The sequence below is a fragment of the Erinaceus europaeus genome, unplaced genomic scaffold, assembly GCF_950295315.1.
Source record: "Erinaceus europaeus unplaced genomic scaffold, mEriEur2.1 scaffold_529, whole genome shotgun sequence".
In the NCBI taxonomy this organism is placed as follows: Eukaryota; Metazoa; Chordata; class Mammalia; order Eulipotyphla; family Erinaceidae; genus Erinaceus; species Erinaceus europaeus.
The window spans coordinates 21,371-40,518 of NW_026647258.1; the positions used below are offsets into that span (position 1 = coordinate 21,371).

At 41.4% G+C, this 19,148-nt stretch overlaps 1 pseudogene; it reads right to left on the bottom strand.

The window, feature by feature from the left end:
- Positions 1 to 1,972: 1,972 nt before the first annotated feature.
- On the bottom strand, positions 1,973 to 2,926 carry LOC132536264 (protein SET-like; annotated as a pseudogene).
- Between the last annotated feature and the right edge of the window lie 16,222 nt (positions 2,927 to 19,148).

The following is a 19,148-nucleotide window of genomic DNA, read 5'->3' on the forward strand; positions in this document are numbered from 1 at the left end:
GGTGAAGCATGTTGAGGTAGCAATCGTTGCTTTGGTTAGGTTGTGATCGGCAGATGCAATGTTATTTGGTTTGGATTGGGAGATGCATACGGGAAAGTGGGTCCTATCCAAGGGTTCCAGGACTGGGGGAAGTAGGGGCTCTATAGTGAAGATGTGAGGTTCCTGCTGTCTTAGTGTACATTTTTTAAAAGATTTTTAAAAACATTTATTCATTTTCCCTTTCTGTTGCCCTTGTTGTTTTTATTGTTGTAGTTATTATTGTTGTTGTTATTGGTGTCATCGTTTGGATAGAACAGGGAGAAATGGAGAGAGGAGTGGGAGACAGAGAGAGGGAGAGAAGTTAGACACCTGCAGACCTGCTTCACCGCTTGTAAAACGACTCCCCTGCCGGTGGGGAGCCGGGGGCTTGAACCTGGATCCTTATACCAGTCCTTGTGCTGTGCGCCATGTACACTTAACCCGCTGCACTACCCCTGACTCCCAATGTGTACATTTCTTAATCTGCACTGAAAGTGTTAGTTGTCATGGGCCAAGAAGCTCTGTTGATAGATATGCAGTTGGTAGCAGGTTCTGAATCTATTGTGACTTTCAGTTTGACTGAGAAGATTATTTGTAACACTTGGATTCTGAAAAGGAATTTTATGATGATTTTCTTTTCCAGTTAACAGTAGATAAACTCTGGTAAAGCTCATTGTCTATGATACTCCCACAGCTCAAAGTTTGATGAAATTGCATTTTTATTTTTACATCTGCACTCACTTCTTTACTATTTCATATCTTTATTTGTTGGATAGAGACAGACATTGAGAGGGAAGGGGGAGTTAGAGAAGAGAGGAAAGGAACATCTGCAGCACTAACATCTGCAGCAGTAGCATCAGCAGCACTGCTTCATCACTCATGATGCTTCCCTACCTGCAGCAGCTAGGGATCAGAGGCTTAAACCCAGGTCCTTCTGCACTGTTATATGCACTCTACTGGTGTGTCACCACCTAGTTCCTGAATTACATTTTCAGACTGAAATAGACTGGAATAGTCAGACTGGAATAGTCTGGGAATGATGATTCAAAACTAGGATGAGGGCCAGGCGCTAGCACACCTGGTTAAGCGCACATAGTGTGAAGCACAAGGACCTGCACAATGATCCCAGTTCAGTTCCCTGCAAGGGGGGGGGGGGGCTCATTTTGCAAGCCGTGAACCAGGTCTGCAGATGTCTGTTTTTCTCTCCTCCTCTCTAACTTCCCCTCCTCTCAATTTTTCTCTGTCCTGTCTAACAGCAGTCATAACAAGAATAACAGCAGCGACAATGGACAAAAGATGGCCACCAGGAGCAGTCAATTTGTAGTGTCAGCACTGAGCCCCAGCTATAACCCTGGAGGCAAAAATAAAAACAAGCAAACAAAAACTGTGAAGGTGTCTGCTTTGCTATATGATCCTCTCAGATTCAAGATCTGAGAGAAAGGAGGAAAACAGCTAGAATTCTATGCACTACTACACAGGGGCCTAACAGCCCCCAGATTCTAGCAGAGCTAAGGGAGCAGAAAGTTGATCTTTGTTCCCACAGAGCATGGTGGTATTGATTCCAAAAGTTTTTGTTGAAAAAGGATAGGGGAGTAGTACCACTGTTATCCTATGGTTTTATCAGTGTTTGCTTTTATAAATAAAACAATTCAAAAAAAAAAAAAAACAAAGCTGTCTGTCTTTCTGCTAACTGCAGAAAGATACAGGTTTTCTTAAAAAGGTTTTAAATGAAAAAATATATTAGTTTGGAAGAGAAAAGGATAATCTATTCAACTTATTCTTCTCAAGGTATCCCCCCAAAAAATAAGTTGATAACCATTGTATAAAGGAAAGAGGAGACCTCAAAGACAGGGTGACTGCACACAGGGGCAGGGAAAATGGGGGAAAAAAAGACTGCAACTTGTTCCTAGGGACAGGAGAAAATTAAAAAAGGCTGGAATTCATCAGTGTTTCATTAGTCATATCCTTCATCTTCCTCTCTTTCCTCCCCCTCATTATCATCTTCTCCTTCATCCTCATCTCCTTCTTCATATCTTCTTTTTTTTAAAAAAATATTATCTATTTATTGATTGGATAGAGACAGTCAGAAATCAAGAGGGAAGGGAGGGATAGAGAGGGTGAGAGACAGAGAGACAGCTGCAGTACTACTTCACCACTTGAGAAGCTTTCCCCCCTGCAGGTGGGGACTGGGGGCTTGAACCCACGTCCTTGCACATTGTAACATGTGAGTTCAACCATGTGCATCACCACCAGGCCCCCACTTCTTCATATCTTCTAATCCTTCTTCCTCTTCATCATCATCATCTTCCCCCTCACCTTATTCATCATCCATATCAGGAACCAAGTAGTACTGTAGTGTATTTGGCCAGATACCATCTTTAATGACCTCTCCTAACTCACCTGCGACTGCACCAAAATGGTCAGTAAACCAGGTGAAGAAGCTCTCTGGTTCCTCATGCTGTCTCTTTCTGTTGGTTTGATTTTGTGTTTGACTTGAACATTTGATCAAATCCTTTCCAGATTTCCATTTGATTTCAGTGGATCCTTCAAAAGAAGGATCACCACTCTCATTCAGATAAAATTCTTTGGAGAGAACTTTATTTTCAAAGTAAGGGTTTTCAACAAAATAAAAGTCTATTCTGTTACCTGATTTATTATCTTCAAATTCTGTTACTTCAACTCTTGTCAAGTAATGCAGTGCCTCTTCATCCTCTTCTCCAAGCAGTGTAGACACTTGTGGGTGGTTGACAAATGTTAATCCTAAATTTGGGATATTGACCATCAATTCCAATCTCTTCTGAAAAAATGGCTGGCAGAGTTTGTTATATTTCTGTTCTACCTTCAAAATCGTCACTCCCCAGAAAGCATCTTGATAAAAAAGCAACAGGAAGCAATGGAATATATCCATGAAGTACAGAATGAAATAGACTTAATGAACAAGCCAGCTAGGAGGTTTCTAGAATTTTCTATCTCACCTTAACTCTAATCCCTGAGATTCTCAACTAAGACTCTTTGCTGACTCTCTACTACTTAAAAGAGTCAAAGTTCAGGTGTCTGCTGGGTAAGGAGGATGGCCTAGGTAGGTAAAAGTAATGCATCAAGTGAGCTGAATGTACCATGTTCCATTATATATATATCCTGAGTTGTAGTTTTAAACTGAGCTATGCAGCTTAATAGAAAATAGTAGGGTCCTCATGTCTGTGGCTCATGTGACTTTGTTTAAAGTATATGGAGAAATCCAATTTTGTTTTTTTTTTTTAAGTGCTAGAGATACCTAGAAGTTGTCAGACAACCTTTTGAGGACTGGTCCTTCGATTTAGAGATTTTCTTTGTTATCTTAAGTTGCTATTTATGCAATCTTCTTTCATTCTCTCCTATCCCCCCTATTTCTCTCTCTCTCTCTCCCTCTCTCGCTATCTTTCCCCCTCTATGCCAAAGACTAAACCTGACACCTCAAAGCATCAGACACAAAAAAGAATTTTGCCTAACCACTTATGCTATTTCTCTGGTCCATTTTGCATTATATTAAGCACTTAGCACTGTTGGTGTAGAGTAAGAATGTGTTATACGTTCCTATCTTATTTTTCTCTCTTCAGTATATCTATATGGCCTCTAAAGCCTCAAAGGAAATGATTGAAAGTAAACCAACTCTCTCTCTTAATTCTGCAGTCAACTTTCTACCTAGACCTCCAGGTTAAAAACCCATCCCAGCCTCTGGAAATATTGCACCCGAAGCATTACTTATCACATTGGAGCTTAATAAGTCTGTCTTTACAAAAACAAGAACCAAAAGGTAACATACTGGTCTTTGGGGGTGGCGCACACTTTACTAAATGTACTTTGAGTTGTATCTTGATTCAGGAATATTTGATATTTCCATTCATGCCTTCACATAGTGTCCCAGCGTTTGTGCTCCGTAGTGAGGACAGCAGAGATATCCAGGGCTCACAGTCTCTCAGCAGGAAGCTAGGGCTGCATGGTCATCAGCAGTTCCAAATACACTAGAAATTTCACTTACATTGTTTAGTAACTTTGCTTTAAATGTTAATTACACAGGCAGTGTGTGTGTGTGTGTGTGTGTGTGTGTGTGTACTGACTGCATTTTCTATGCCTGAGACAGTGCTGTCCATAATGCTCAAAAGTCAAGTTGTAAGCAAGCATGCTGGGATTGAGGTCCAGGCTTATCAGACACATAGATCCCTAACCTCTGCAATGCAGATCCCAGAAAAGAACCACTGAGACAACTTCCATTGGCTGTATTTGCCTCTAAGATGATCATTACTCTAGATGTGCAATTGTGTAGTTGTTATTTTCTTATAGCATACTACATCCACATAGTTCATCAAAGAACACCAAAACAGAACTTCAGACCTCTGAGACTACAACTTGTAGGGATCATGAGAAAGCAGGACAGGTACTGGTCTCCCCAGACAAGCAAATGATGGGGTGTCTGCCACTCAACACAAATAGGGCTGGGAGAACAAGGGTTCTGAGTTGATGTAGACCCTGCACTTCAATCAGAATTGTGACCACTCCTGCAACTGGAAGTCTCAGCCTATCAAACACACTGTGCTGATCGTTGTTCATACATCTTTTTATCAAACACAGTCCTGGAGTAATCCAGTCTTGGGAGAGCACAGGAAGAATTCTGAAGGTAAGAAAGACCCTTGGTGTCATTGTAGAAGCTGTGCTATGGGTGCATGCATCGTGCCAAGGCCAACAGCCTGCTGTACTGCTGAAACATAAAAAAAAGGATCCAGAGACCAAGAGATTCTATGGAGATACCAGATAATGAAGACAAGGACGCTGTGTTCAAGAACCAGGTAGTGTTATGCTTTGATTGAGAGGTGGTGCAGTGGGGGCAGCAGACAAGACAAGGTCACTGCAGATATCCTGTGCATGTCTACCTGGCAATGTGCCAAATCATGCATTTCATGTAAGAATGAAGTTTGAGTCATGACCTTGTTTCCAGGAACATACTAAAGGCATGTTTGGTGCACTACATTTTGGAGCTGATGCTACTTTCTGATCTCCTCACAGCTTATATAAATGCACTGGGGAGGGGTTTGGAGCATGAAGGAGGGTTTACTCAACTCTGTTGCATGAGTGCAGGGAAGAACATAGACAGTCACACATTTTCAGGTGCCGTTCTGCTTGGCTTGCTTGAGCCAGACCTTAGGTTTGAAAAAGAAAGGCCTTGACTAAAAAAACTCTTCTCAGCTAGGAAAAAAACAACAACAGAAAAGCCCATAATTTGGACTCCTATGAAACATAGCCTTTGTAGAGAGAAATATTAGTAGTCCACAAAAAGAACTACATTTCCAGCATGTGTTTTATTTACTTATTAATTTTTTATTTATATTATTTTTCCCTGTAATGTTGGCCTACAATCAGAAAAAAAAAAAACAGTTCATGAAGAATCCAGCTAATAACCTTGGAGTCACAGATGCTATGAAGGCACATAGGAACCAGAAATGCCACTTTTTCTGTAAGAGTTGTTTCTGCCTCACTCTTGCATATAACCCTGTCTGGGAATGTTTGAACCCACCCTCTGGAGGGCAGATTGAAGGGATGTCAGTGGGCTTTACAAGAGTGATACTTCCTCTCTGGGTGGGAGCTCATTCCATAGAATCTTGGGCCCCTTCCCACACCCCCAGAACTGAGGTCTCCACCTGACTAAGACCCTCAGGTGAGCTATAGGTGCAGAAGGTTCAAGAAACCTCTTTTCAGATGGTAGTGAACATGTCTGACCATCATTTTCATGTTTTTCGTCACTATGGCTTCTTTTTTTATTTGCCTAAATCATCCTATTTTCAAACCATTATCTAGTTAAACTGACAATTCTGGACATAATAGATAGTCCAGAGTATTGCCTTTGTTCAACATGCAGGACTTTGGGCCAGGGGTAGAGCTTAGTGGAAGACTCTGTGGTTGCATGCCTGTGGCCCTGGGGTTTGATTATACACACCACACACACACACACCCACACACACACACACACACACACACACACACACACACACACCATAGGGATGAAAAAAAAAGAACTGTTGCTTCTGGTAAGTTTTGCTCAGAGTCTCATTTGAGCACATGAGTTCAACATGTGGCTGCTTCATTCGCACATTTAAACATTATTATTTTTTCTTTTAGATAGATAGAGAATGCAACCAGAGCACTGAGGCTTCATTCAGTGTGGAGGGGCCGGGCCTGAAACCCAATTCTCCAATGACAAAGCAGCCACTGTATAAGCCAGCTATTTTACTAGCCCATCAGTTGTTTTCTTGCTCAGCTCAAAGAAATGAACTGCCCCTCTTTCATCTTGGAATTCATACATCTTTGAAGACCAATCACCAATGCTGCTGTCATCTCTGCAAAAACAAGAGGACTATTCTGAGTTTGCTAAAACAAAGAGATGCCAATTGTGAACTGGCCAAGAAAAAGCAACAAAACCAGGAAGTCTTGGAGCAAGTAGAACTGCTGCAACTCAAACAAGAGTGAGTTTTGGTGGATTTGCAGGGAGACTCCAGTGGGGAAGGTTCGGGCAGCACAGCTAGTGCTTCAGCACATCTCAGCCAGCCAACTGGGGTCTCCGCGCAGCCCTTCATCGCCACCATGCTTAGCGTCAGGACAGCCTTGGTGGCCAGGAACAGTTGTCAATCAGCATCATGTCCTTTGGCTTTGTGGTCAGTGGTGTTAGTAGAGGAAGAAGGGGCCAGTCTGAAGCAGGAACCCCTCCCAGTGTAGTTTTATCAACAGTCTGTTGGGGGCCCAGGACCCAGGGTCAGGAGTGTGGGGTCCCAAACTGGAACCAGGGGCCAGGCCATCACGGAAAGCCTTCCCTATACTCATACCTGCCATTCTTCTGCAGCTCACCCTGGCATGAATATATCTCTCATTTTCATTTCCTGAGGAAAGAGAGTATTTAGTTGCTCTTGGCCTGAGGCTGAGCATTTGGGTCAGGGAGCAGGTTAGGAGAACAGTGAAAGAAACTGCTGTGGGGAAGACTCCCCCAAATGGAGGTAGTTCCTTCCTCCATAAAGCTAGTATCTCTCTCTCTGTCTTCCTCCCTTGCTCCCTCTTTCCTTCCCTCCCTTCATTCCTTCCATATTTACTACTATATAATGTGGGGCTTGGTGTCCTGATGCTCCACTATTTCGGGCAGTCCTTTCTTTGATAGAATGTATGAACTAGAGGGAAACAGAGAGCAGGAGAGGCACCTGCAAAACTGTTCTACTACTTGTCAAATATTTCCATTGTGCGTGAGGACCTTGAACACAGGTCTTTGCAAATGGCAGATAGTGTACTCTTCTAGATGAGACACCACCAGGTCCCAAGTCCTGTCATCATCAAGTGCAATGGAATCTGCCCACTATCACCAGTGCTATTCAACATAGTGTTGGAAGTTCTTGTCATGGCAATCAGGAAGGAACAAAGAATTAAAGGCATACATATTTGTTGTATGCTTCTCATTGGTTTTGGTTTCCCCTACCCTGCCTCTGGAAGATTGTGGTTTAGCCCCTGCTAGTTTCTCGCCTCCCCTTCTCCCTGCCCCCAACCCTACATATTTCCTGAGTTCCTGCCTCAGTCTCCAGAGGAGAAGAATGCAGGACAGATCTGTGTGGTGATTAGTTTAAGAGTCTCTCTCTGCCACTGGAGGAGAAAGACAAGGGAGCACATGTTTGCCCACTCGTGAAAAAAGATTAAACTGCGTTCTCAGCTCAGCTGTGTGTCTCTGGTCGTCTCTGTTACCCACCTGTGAAGCTAGCCCGGTTAAAACAACACATATTGGAAGAGAAGCAGTCAAACTCTCCCTATTTGCATAGGACATGAGAGTCTACATAGAAAAATCTAACCAGAGAGATGGGCACTAGTGAAGCGGGTTAAGCTCACATGGCGCAAAGCACAAGGACTGGCATACAGATCCTGATTCAAGCCTGTGGCTCTACACCTGCAGGGGAGACTCTTCACAGGTGGTGAAGCAGGTCTGAAGGCGTCTATCTTTCTCCCCCCCTTTTGTCTTCCTCTCCTCTCTCCATTTCTCTCTGTCCTATCCAACAACAATATCATCAATAACAACAACAATAATAACTACAACAATAAAACAACAAGGGCTACAAAGGGGAATAAATAAATATTAACAAAAATATTTTTTAAAAAAGTAAAACCTAGGGAATCCAAAAAGAAGCTTTCAGAAGTCATCAGGCAATACAGTAAGGTGTCAGGCTACCAAATTAACATTCAAATGTCAGTGGCATTCCTCTTCGCAAACACTAAGTTAGAAGAAGTTGAAATCCAGAAGTCAACTCCTTTTACTATAGCAATAAAAACAAAAAATATCTAGGAATACACTTAACCAAAGAAGTAAAAGACTTGTATACTGAAAATTATAAGTCACTACTCAAGGATAATGAAAAAGACACAAAGATGTGGAAAGATATCTCATGTTCATGGGTTGGAAGAATTAGCATCATCAAAATGAATATACTACCCAGAGCCATACACAAATTTAATGCTCTCCCCATCAAGATCTCAACCACACTTTTGGGATTGATGTTACCCTGCATGCAGGGCAGGTCTGGAGGTAAAAGAAGATAGGATGGGTGGGGATATTTTAGGCAAAACATTATGTAAATAGGCCATACTGTCAGCAATGCAGGATGGAGCAGGAGGGCTGGCTTAATGCCTGACAACTGGCTGCTTTAAAAATATTTAATTCAAAAGACTTAAGAGAAAAGAAATTCATCTAGGAAAAAAAAACTACAGAATATTGTTGAATGGATAGATAGTATTTTGTATTTCTAAACTTACTGGATAGATACGGAAATTGAGAGAAGGGGGAGACAGAGTGAGACACACATTGACTCACACATGCACCCCTGGCTCACTGCTAGGGAAGCTTCCACCTCACAGGTAGAGATGGGGCTTGAACCTGGGTCTTGTGTGCTCATTTGCATACACTACTGCACTGAGATTTTAAAGGGGGTAAAAATATTCTTTAAAAAAGGTTAGACATACCACGTAATGCTTGATGAGATATTTCTTCCATATCTGTTTGCAAAATAAGAAAAGACAAGGATGTCCATTTAGTCTTCCTTAGTCATTATGGAATGAAGTGACTTGTAACTACATGTAGAAGGCCTCAGGGAGCCAGGCACACTTGTTTGAGTACACACATTACAGTGTGCAAGGAGCCAGGTTCAAGTCCCTGGTCCCTGCCTACAGTGGGAAGCTTCATGAGTGGTGGAGCAGAGCTGCAGGTGTCTCTCTATTCCCCTCTCAATTTGTACCTGTTCATTAGTAAATAAATAAATAGTAATATATGTAAAATTTAGAGAGACAGAGAGAGAGAGAGAGAAGGATGGTACATATGATAGCAATACCAGCCTTCCTCTGCTGGCTGTGGCTGGATCTAGAGACATAATTAGGATTATTATACCATAATGCCAGGATTTTGTGGGGAGGCCTCTCTCAGGCACAGATTTCCTGGCATGTCCACCCTGTTGCGCACCAGGAGTGGGTGCTTAGGAAAATGTGAATCGAGGCAGCCGGGGTAGGGCCTTACGGGATTCTCTGTGTCCGTTGCTAGTGACATGACATAAAATGACCCAGAGACTGTGTTTAGGAATGATCCGTTTATTGAACAGCAAAGCAGGGGTTTAAGGGATCATAGGAGGAAGTAACATGTATATTCCATATATGGTAGGAAGTCAAGCGGCCTGGAGGGGGTCAGGACTTCTCTAGTGAATGATCTAAGGAACGAGGGAATTGTTAGAGGTTGAGAAAAGGTCAGGGTTTGATTAGTGACTATTGAACAAGGGTTTATTTGGTTGGAGGAATGAGGAAATGGGGTTATCAATAACCAGAAGACAGAGACGGGTCCTGAGGGCAGAGAGAAGATGGATCAGGTATGATCAAAGGAACGGAGTGGGTTGGGAGAGGGCCTGAAGTTACTGTTTGACAGAGAGCAGAACAATGATGTATGGGTCATATACGATCAAAGAGATGAACTTCCAGTAACCCCAGAGCTAACTATCTGGTTTGGAAACGAGGAAGTGGGCTGTGTGTCAGGGGCTACAGGGTCTTTGTGAAGCAGGGATACTGATGGGGGGGGCAGATCCTGTTGGTTGTTTCCCTCCTTGCTTGGTCTCTAGTGGAGAGAGAAAGGCTAACAGGATGGTCATGCCATCCAGGCACCCATCTTTCAATGGGAGGTCCCACACCAAGCTCAACCATAATCTCACAATTTCCCTACACCATAACAATGCAGTGCATAAAGTAGGTTTCTGGTTCTGTTGTAGTGCACTTTCATTCCCTCCCTCTCTTCTCTCCCCCTTCCTCCCCCTCACCCCTGTAATGCAACTCTGTGAAAGAAAGCTTCTTGTGCTGAATTTAAAGCTAGTGGAATAATGTCTGTAAAATTTCTCATTTGACTTTGTTTAAACAGCTTATTTCTACCTTCAGAAAGGTCCTTAGTAAAAATTTTCACTTTTGAGTAATAAAAATTAAAGTGGAAATGCAAAGATTTTTATTTGTGAAGCACTTTCCCTCCTATCTTGCCTTATTTTTTTAAAGATTTTATTTATTTATTTATTTATTTATTTATGAGAAAGATACAAGAGAGAGAGAAATAACCAGACGTCACTCTGGTACATGTGCTGCCAGGGATTGAAATCAGGACCTCATGCTTGAGAGTCAAGTGCCTTAGCCACTGTGCCACCTCCTGGACCACTCTTGCCTTATTCTGAAAACGTAAATCACTAGTAACAGAAGAGTGATTCCATATTACAAGATACTCACATGAACTACACTGCCTTGAAGCTTTGCTAAGAATTTTTTTTAATTTTTTTAATTTTTATTTTTTTAAGAAAGGATAAATTAACAAAGCCATAGGGTAGGAGGGGTACAACTCCACACATTTCCCACCACCCAATATCCATATCCCACCCCTTCCCCTGATAGCTTCCCCATTCTCTATCCCTCTGGGAGCATGGACCCAGTGTCATTGTGGGTTGCAGAAGTTGGAAGGTCTGGCTTCTGTAATTGCTTCCCAGCTGAACATGGACGTTCACTGGTTGGTCCATACTCCCAGTCTGCCTCTCTCTTTCCCTATTAGGGTGGGTTTCTGGGGAACCGGAGCTCCAGGACATATTGGTGGGGTCTTCAATCCAGGGAAGCCTGGCTGGCATCCTGTTGGGATCTGGAACCTGGTGTCTGAAAAGAGTGTTAACGTACAAAGCCAAACAAATTGTTGAGTTATCATGGACACAAAGGTTGGAATAGTGGAGAGGAAGTGTTAGGGGGGTACTCACTGTAAACTCTAGTGTACTTCTGCTTTCAGGTATATATTTTACACTAGTTTATGGATACATTTGAACATATGTTCTCTCTCACAGATACTGGTGTCTATCTAGGTTTTGGGACTTGCTAAGAACTTTTGCCAATCTAAAGGTTTCATCCTGGGGCACATCGGAGTCTCTTTTCAATCTTTGTTTGTGCCTTGGCTAATCTAACCTGAACTGGAGTGGCTATAGGTGAGTCTTGTGAGTTTTTTTCCATCTAAGAATAGGGGTAACTTCAAGTCATAATCAAGACTAAGAAGTATTGTTCAAAGTGAAACTATTTTCCCAATTTCTTTCTTTTATTTTTTTATTTTTACACCAGAGCACTGCTCAGCTCTGGCTTATGGTAGTGTGAGGGTTTGAACCTGGGACTTCAGAGCCTCAGGCATGAGAGTCTCTTCATGTAACCATTATGCTATCTACCTCACCCTTATTTCCCCATTCTCTTAAGACTAAGGGAAAACTTATTGATGTCTAAATGTGAAACTGGAAATGTTTAATTTATTCTAGTACTATGTTGGTCATGGAAATGCTATTAATGAGCTGAAATTCCACCCAAGGGATCCAAATCTTCTCCTGTCAGTAAGTAAAGGTAAGAAAAGTAAAAGTACGTGTAGTCCTATTTATTTGGGTATGGTTTATTTATTTATTTATTTTTTTATGAGAGCAAGAAGACTAGAGGACTGTAGCTTCTGTCCACAATTATAAAATTTCTGTTGACTATAGAGGTGGTGTAGTGGGTAATGTGTTGAAGTCTTAAGTCTGAGGTTCTTCCTTCAATCCTAGTATTACCTGTGCCAGAGTGATGCTCTCTGGTTCTTCCTCTCTCTCTCTTTTATTTTAAATATTTTAATATTTATTTATTCCCTTTTGTTGTCCTTGTTTTATGTTGTAGTTGTTGTTGTTATTGCTGCTGCTGTGGTTGGATAGGACAGAGATTAATGGAGAGAGATGGGGAAGACAGAGAGGGGGAGAGAAATATAGACATAGACACCTGCAGACTTGCTTCACCTCTTGTGAAGCAACTCCCCTGCAGGTGGAGAGATGGGAGGTCAAACAGGGATCCTTTTGTCAGTCCTTGGGCTTTGCACCACTTGCTTAACCTGCTGCACTACTGACCAATTCCCTCTCTCTCTCTTTCTTTTCCCTCCTATCATAAATAAATAAGTATCTTTTTAAAATAAAGAAGAAACAAAGATTTAAAATATTTTTTATTGTGTAGAGGCAGGGAGACACCTGAAGCCCTGCTTCATTACTTGTAAAGCAAACAGACAAACACCTCATCACAGACCCCTGAAAGCGTCAACCCGGCTTTTTTTTATTTTTTATGATTGGGCCCTCCTCAATCGCTATCGAACAGGCCATGGCCGGTGCGCCGCTATGTTCCATCGCTGGGGAGCCAGAGACGACCCGAACTACCCCTGTGGCTACAGACAGACTATGAACCACATAGTCAACGAATGCCACCTCTCCAGATTCAAAGGAGGTCTCGAAACTTTACATCAGGCTCAACCTGATGCTGTTGACTGGCTACGGAAGAAGGGCAAGCGCTAGAAGAACTTGTAAAGCTCTCCCTTTGCAGGTAGGGACCAGGGCCTTGAACCTGAGTCCTTTCTCACTATAGTGTGTGTGCCTAAGCAGCTGTGTCACTACCTGGGCCTGAATTTTTTTTTTCTGTTCTATTTTTCCTTGTTTATATGCAGGGCCTCACATATGGTCGGCATGTGTTTTTCCATTGACTCTTTGACCCTGTGATTTCCTCTTTTTTTTTTTTTTCTTTCTTTTTTGTCATCAAGATTGCTGCTGGTGGTTATCAGTGACAATGTACCCCACCTTTTTCTTTTCTTTCTTTTTTTAAGATGTAGTTATTTACACATGGGTAGTTGAGAAGAGAGAGCTAGAGCATCATTCTTGCACATAACCTGATGCTCTTGAACCCGACACTTTTGGCACTGTGCCACCTTCTGGGCCATGGCTTTTCCTTAAAATCTATTTAATTAAATTAATTTTTTTATTTTTTGTGGGGCTGGGAGACACCTTACCTTGTAGACAGCAGTGTACATTACCATGCTTGAGGATCAGAATTTAAGCCCCTGACCAGCACATGGGAACATCTGTTTGGGGGAGACTTCACAAGGGTCAAGAAATGCTGTGGTGTCTCTTCCCCTCTCCTCCCTAACCCATCCTCTTCTCTCTCTCTCTCTATCTCTATCTCTCTGTCCGTCTCTCTTTACCAGAAAACTGCTAAGCTCTTGTTTATGGTGGTGTGGGGGAATGAACCTGGGACTTGGAAGCATCAGGCATAAGGGATTCATTGCATAACCATAATGCTGTTTGCCCCTCACTCCCCATCTCCCAGTCTCTAAAGAATAATATAATAATTCTCTGGGAGCTTTGTTATCTGAACATTGTGGAGAGACAGGACCATAAAAGTGATGGTAAGGAATTAAAATACTTCCTGTATTTTCTCATGAGAAAGAATACATAAGAGCAGAGCAGAGATTTGTCATGTATGATGCCAGGAATTGAGTCTAGGGTGTCAGGCAGGCACCTGGTATTTTGGGTTTAATATAGGAATCTTATACATCTACATGATCCCCTTCCTTTCAACCTTCTCCCCAAGATTTTACTGTTCTGTCAAGTGTACACATTATTATGAGCAGATCCAGGTTCACACCCATAGCTTCCACCCACACTAGGGAAGTTCCCCCTGCACCTCCCCCCTGAGCAGTATTCAGCTCAGGCTTGTGGTGCTAGGAATTAAACCTGAGATTCTGGTACCTCAGGAATGAACGTCTTTTTGCATAACCATTATGCCTTCTCCTCTCTTGATTTCCTTGTGCTGTCAAATTAAAATTTTCAACAATATTTAAAAGTTTCACTTATCTATTTAAATTGTTATGATATACCAGAGCATTGTCCAGCTGTGACCTAAAGAAATCCCAGGAATTGAACCATCAGCCTCTGGGATTTCAGATGTATGGACTAGTGATCTAATGAACTGAGCTACTCCCTTTACTTTGTTATCATGCCTGTGGTTAGTATCTGGTGGCAAATATCAGTATAAACTTAAACCCATGAGTACCACCTCAGAAGATTTCTCCTCATTAGGGAAAGCCATTATAGCACTGAAACTTCCTTCAGTACTATGGGGGCCAGGCTCAAACTGGGGACAAGTGCATAGCCAAGTAAGCATACTATGAAAGTAAGTTATTTCTGCCTGTCCTAAAATGTTTTTAGGACCTAGAGGTATATTTTTTTCTGTTCTTGAAAGTTTGAGCTCATACCTGTAAATTTACATGAGTTATAAATATTTAAAGTTGCAGTACAATCCTATTTTTGTTCTTTATACAGCTGATGTCCAAGCTTTTTAGAACATATTTATTTTCCCTTTTGTTTCCCTTATTGTTTATTGTTATTATTATTGTTGTCATTGTTGTTGGATAGAACAGAGATCAATCAAGAGAGGAGGTGTCAGGCCTTAAAGCCAGTCCTCCTTGCTCTGCTCCCTGCTCCCTTGTTGACACTATGGTCTATTTACATAATCATTGTGTTGCCTGAAAGATCCCCACCAATTTATACCCGCAGGGTATTGCTAATTCAGTTAAAACCATTGCAGCAGTTGCTAAGGATGCTTCCATCTTCCCAGCATACTTTTTACTCTCCCCACCTCCTTTCCTAGCAATTTCCATTTCAGGCTTGCCACTTCTGTTTTGTACCCTATAAAGCTTGCTGCTCTTCTGGTTTCACGCTCTTTCTCTTCCAAGTTCTGGCCAGGAGATGGGCTGGAGTGCATAGAAAGGGAGGTGGCTATTTTGCTAGCTCCATGTGGCCTAAACTCACTGTGCTCACTCCTGATTCTGGGATAACCGGATCAATAGGGAATTGTATGACCACACTGCCACGAGTTCCTCGTCTCTTTCTTTGGTGAAGCTAGCCCAGCAAGGAGGGGAAGGCAGAAAAGTGGAGAGAAAGATATACACCTGCATACCTGCTTCACCACTTATGAAGCGACTCCCCTGCAGGTGGTGGTTGGGGGCTGTGTACCATCATCTTTATGTGCTTTGCACCATGTGCACTTAACCCACTGCACTACTGCACAACCCCCTCTTTCCCTTTTTAGCCCCACCTCCCCTTTCAATTTCTCTGCATTCAATAATAAATAAATATAAGGTTGAAAAAGATTTATAAAATTATTTAATTGATTTCTTAATACAAGGTAGTGGTGGGGTGGAGAAATCCAGAGCATCCTATTGTTTCTGAGTGACATTTCAGTGTCTCAGCACTGATTAAGGTCAGAATACAAATAGTAGAGCTGTCTTCACGAACTCTTGAGTTCAGTTTAGCTACCACGTTGTCTTCATCATCATCATTTCCACGACCATGGAGCTTTCACTGCCTTTACCCTGTTCTGGAAGTTCACCATATACTCTTAGGCTTGCGCCTCATCTCCACTATGCACATGACATCAGCTTTGTTACCCCAGTGGTCTCAAACACCAGCCAGTGTGACATGTGAGGTATTTCTCCAGATCCTCTGATGTGACATTTCTTTACACCATCAAAACGCATTGCTTCTAATCATACATTTCCTATGCACACTGCTGACTGTCCTCTGCAAACATCAGTTCTCACTCTTACTTCTTTGCCTCTTTGCTTTTATTCTTGTGCATGGTACTGGCAGTTAACTCACTCTCTGCCTACATCCTTACTGATTATGGCAGTGAAACAGCCACTACTTTCAGAGATGACTACAAGTCTCTTCATATTTTTTCTTTGCTGAGACTTTAAATAAAGTTGTAAGTATTCAAAATAATCTTAAGATGACTAAACAGTTGCCCAGTGAAGTGAATTTCCTGGAGTTACAAATGCAATGAGCTTTTGGGTGGGGAAAGGTGAAATAGTGAAGTAGCAGGGTGCATATTGAAGAACCATGCATTCTCAGACACAATTTGTAATTTTCTTTCTCCTATAAACCAATTGAAGTCTTTGGACACCAAGGGGCCTAGAACTGAAGGTGATTTTGTCTGACAGAGGAAAAATTGTGATTTCCAAAATAAATACCCCATACAATGTAATGCTTTTGTGTTATCAAATTCTGTTGCTAATCAGACTACTTATCCTCAAGTGTGGATACTGAAAAATTTCTTTATTGGGGACATACAATCAGCATAAATGAATGTATGTCCCCAATAAAGAATTTTTTAAAAAGTAAATAACCATGAAGGCAAAAAAAAAAAGAAAGAAAAGTTACTTACTGACTGTGCATAATTGATCATTCTTTTCATGCAGTGTTTAGTGATTTGTAAAGATGGTACAGTGTGCTTGACACTACACAAAACACAAACCGAGCATATGCTCACCAAGTAGAGTAATGGAGTAAGTCATGGAGCATTACAATGGAAGGCCTTAAAATGATTCACTCCCATTTGTAATCGTGTTTATGAAACCTAAAACACCTTTTTTTCTTTTTCTTTTCTTTTACTTCTCCTCCTCCTCCTCCTCCTTCTTCTCTTCTTCTTTCCTTCTTCCCATTAAGCTTATTGCTGGTGCTTGCTGCCTCCACAGAAAATCTATCACTCCTACCCACCATATTTTCCTTTTTTGATAAAAGATGAGACAAATAGAGAAGGAGGAGAGACACCTGCAACACTAATCCACCACTTGTGAATCTCCCCCCTACAGTTGGGGGCTAAAGGCTTGAACACCAATCTTCAAGCATGTAGTCCTTCTGTTCTAAATTTTTTTTAATTTCTTTATTGGGGAATTAACGTTTTACATTTGACAGTAAATACAATAGTTTGTACATGCATAACATTTCCCAGTTTTCCATATAACAGTAGAACCCCACGAGGTCCTCTGTCATACTTTTTGAGCCTGTACTCTACAACCGCCCACCCCACCCCCCCGAGTTTTTTACTTTGGTGCAATACACCAACTCCAGTCTACAACTTGCTCATTCACTCATCTGTTCTTGGACAACTGGGTTGCTTCCATGTTTTGGCTATTAAAAATTGTGCTGCCAATAACATATGTGTACACAGATCTTTTTGGGTGGGTGTGTTGGGTTCCTTAGGATACATCCCCAGGAGTGGAATTTCAGGATCATAGGATAGGTTCATTTCTAGCCTTCTGAGAGTTCTGCATACTGTTCTCCACAGAGGTTGGACCATTCACATTCCCACCAGAAGTGCAGGAGGGTTCCTTTGACCCCACAACCTCTGTAGCATTTGTTGCTGCTACCTTTTCTGATGTATGACATTCTTATAGGCGAGTAGTGGTATCTCTTTGTTGTATTCATTTGCATTTCTCTGACAATCAAAGACTTGGAGCACTTTTTAATGTGTTTCTTGGCCTTTCAGACCTCTTCTGTGGTGAATATTCTGTCCCTGTTCACTCCCCATTTTTGAATGGGGTTATATGTTTTCTTGTGATTGAGTTTGGCAAGCTCTTTATATATTTTGGTTATTAAACTCTTCTCTGATGTTTGTCATGTAAAGAGGGCTGTCTTTCTTTGGCTATTGGTTCCTTCTTCTTCTAGCGTTTGCCCTTCTTCCGTAGCCAGTTAAATGGCTTTGAAAGTGACTGGGATCCATGTGGATTCAGTCGGCTAGGAAGGATTGTCAGTTTCCCCAATGAATGGGAACTCACGGGGTGCACCACGGGAAGGTCGATCCAATGCACCCCATTGATTCCTTTTGCTGTGCAGAAGCTTTTAAATCTGATGAAGTCTGATAGGTTTTTACTTGCCTTAGTCTTCTTTTTAATTGGATTAGTTTCATTGAAGATGTCTTTAAAATTTATGCAGAAAAGAGTTCTGCCAATAGTTTCTTCTAGTTGTGCTAGTTACTTGTCTAACATCCAAGTCCAAGTCCTTGGTCCACATGGAATTTACTTTTGTATTTGGTGAAATATAGCATTTCAGTTTCATTCTTCTGTATGTTTCAACCCATTTTTTCCAACTCCATTTATTGAAAAGACTCATTTTTTCCCCACTTAGTAGTCTGGGCACCTTTGTCAAAGGTTAGATGTCCATGATGTGGGGTCTTACTTCTTAGTATACTTAGTATACTATTCCACTGGTCTGTGTGTCTATTCATGTTCCATTACCAAGCAGTTTTTATGACAATGGCTCTATAATACAATTTAGATCTAGGAGTGTGATGCCTCCAGTTCTGTTCTTTCTTTTTTGTTTCTATTTCTTTATTGGGGAATTAATGTTTTACATTCAACAGTAAATACAATAGTTTGCACGTGCATAACATTCGCCAGTTTCCCATATAACAATACAATCCCCACTAGGCCCTCTATCATCCTTCATAGACTTGTATTCTCATGACTGTTTTGACAATTCTAGATATTTCCTGCTTCCAAATAAGCATTTGTAGCATTTGTTCTATTCTCTTAAAAAATGTGGTTGAGATCTTGATGGGGATAGAATTATTTTTTCTATGGCTCTGGGGGTAGTATATTCATTTTGATGATGCTAATTCTTCCAACCAATGAACATGGAATGTCTTTACACTTCTTTGTGTTTTTTCTATTTCCTTGAGTAATGACCCATAATTTCCATTATACAAGTCTTTCACTTCTTTGGTTTGGTTTTTTCCTAGATGTTTTCTTGTTCTTTTTTGTTGTTGTTGTTGCTATAATAAAATGAATTGATTTCTGTATTTCCTCTTCTTCTAATTTAGCGTTTGCATAGAGGAATGCCACTGACTTTTATATGTTAATGTTGTACCCTGAAGCCTTAGTGCATTGCCTGATTATTTCCTAAAGCTTATTGCTAGAT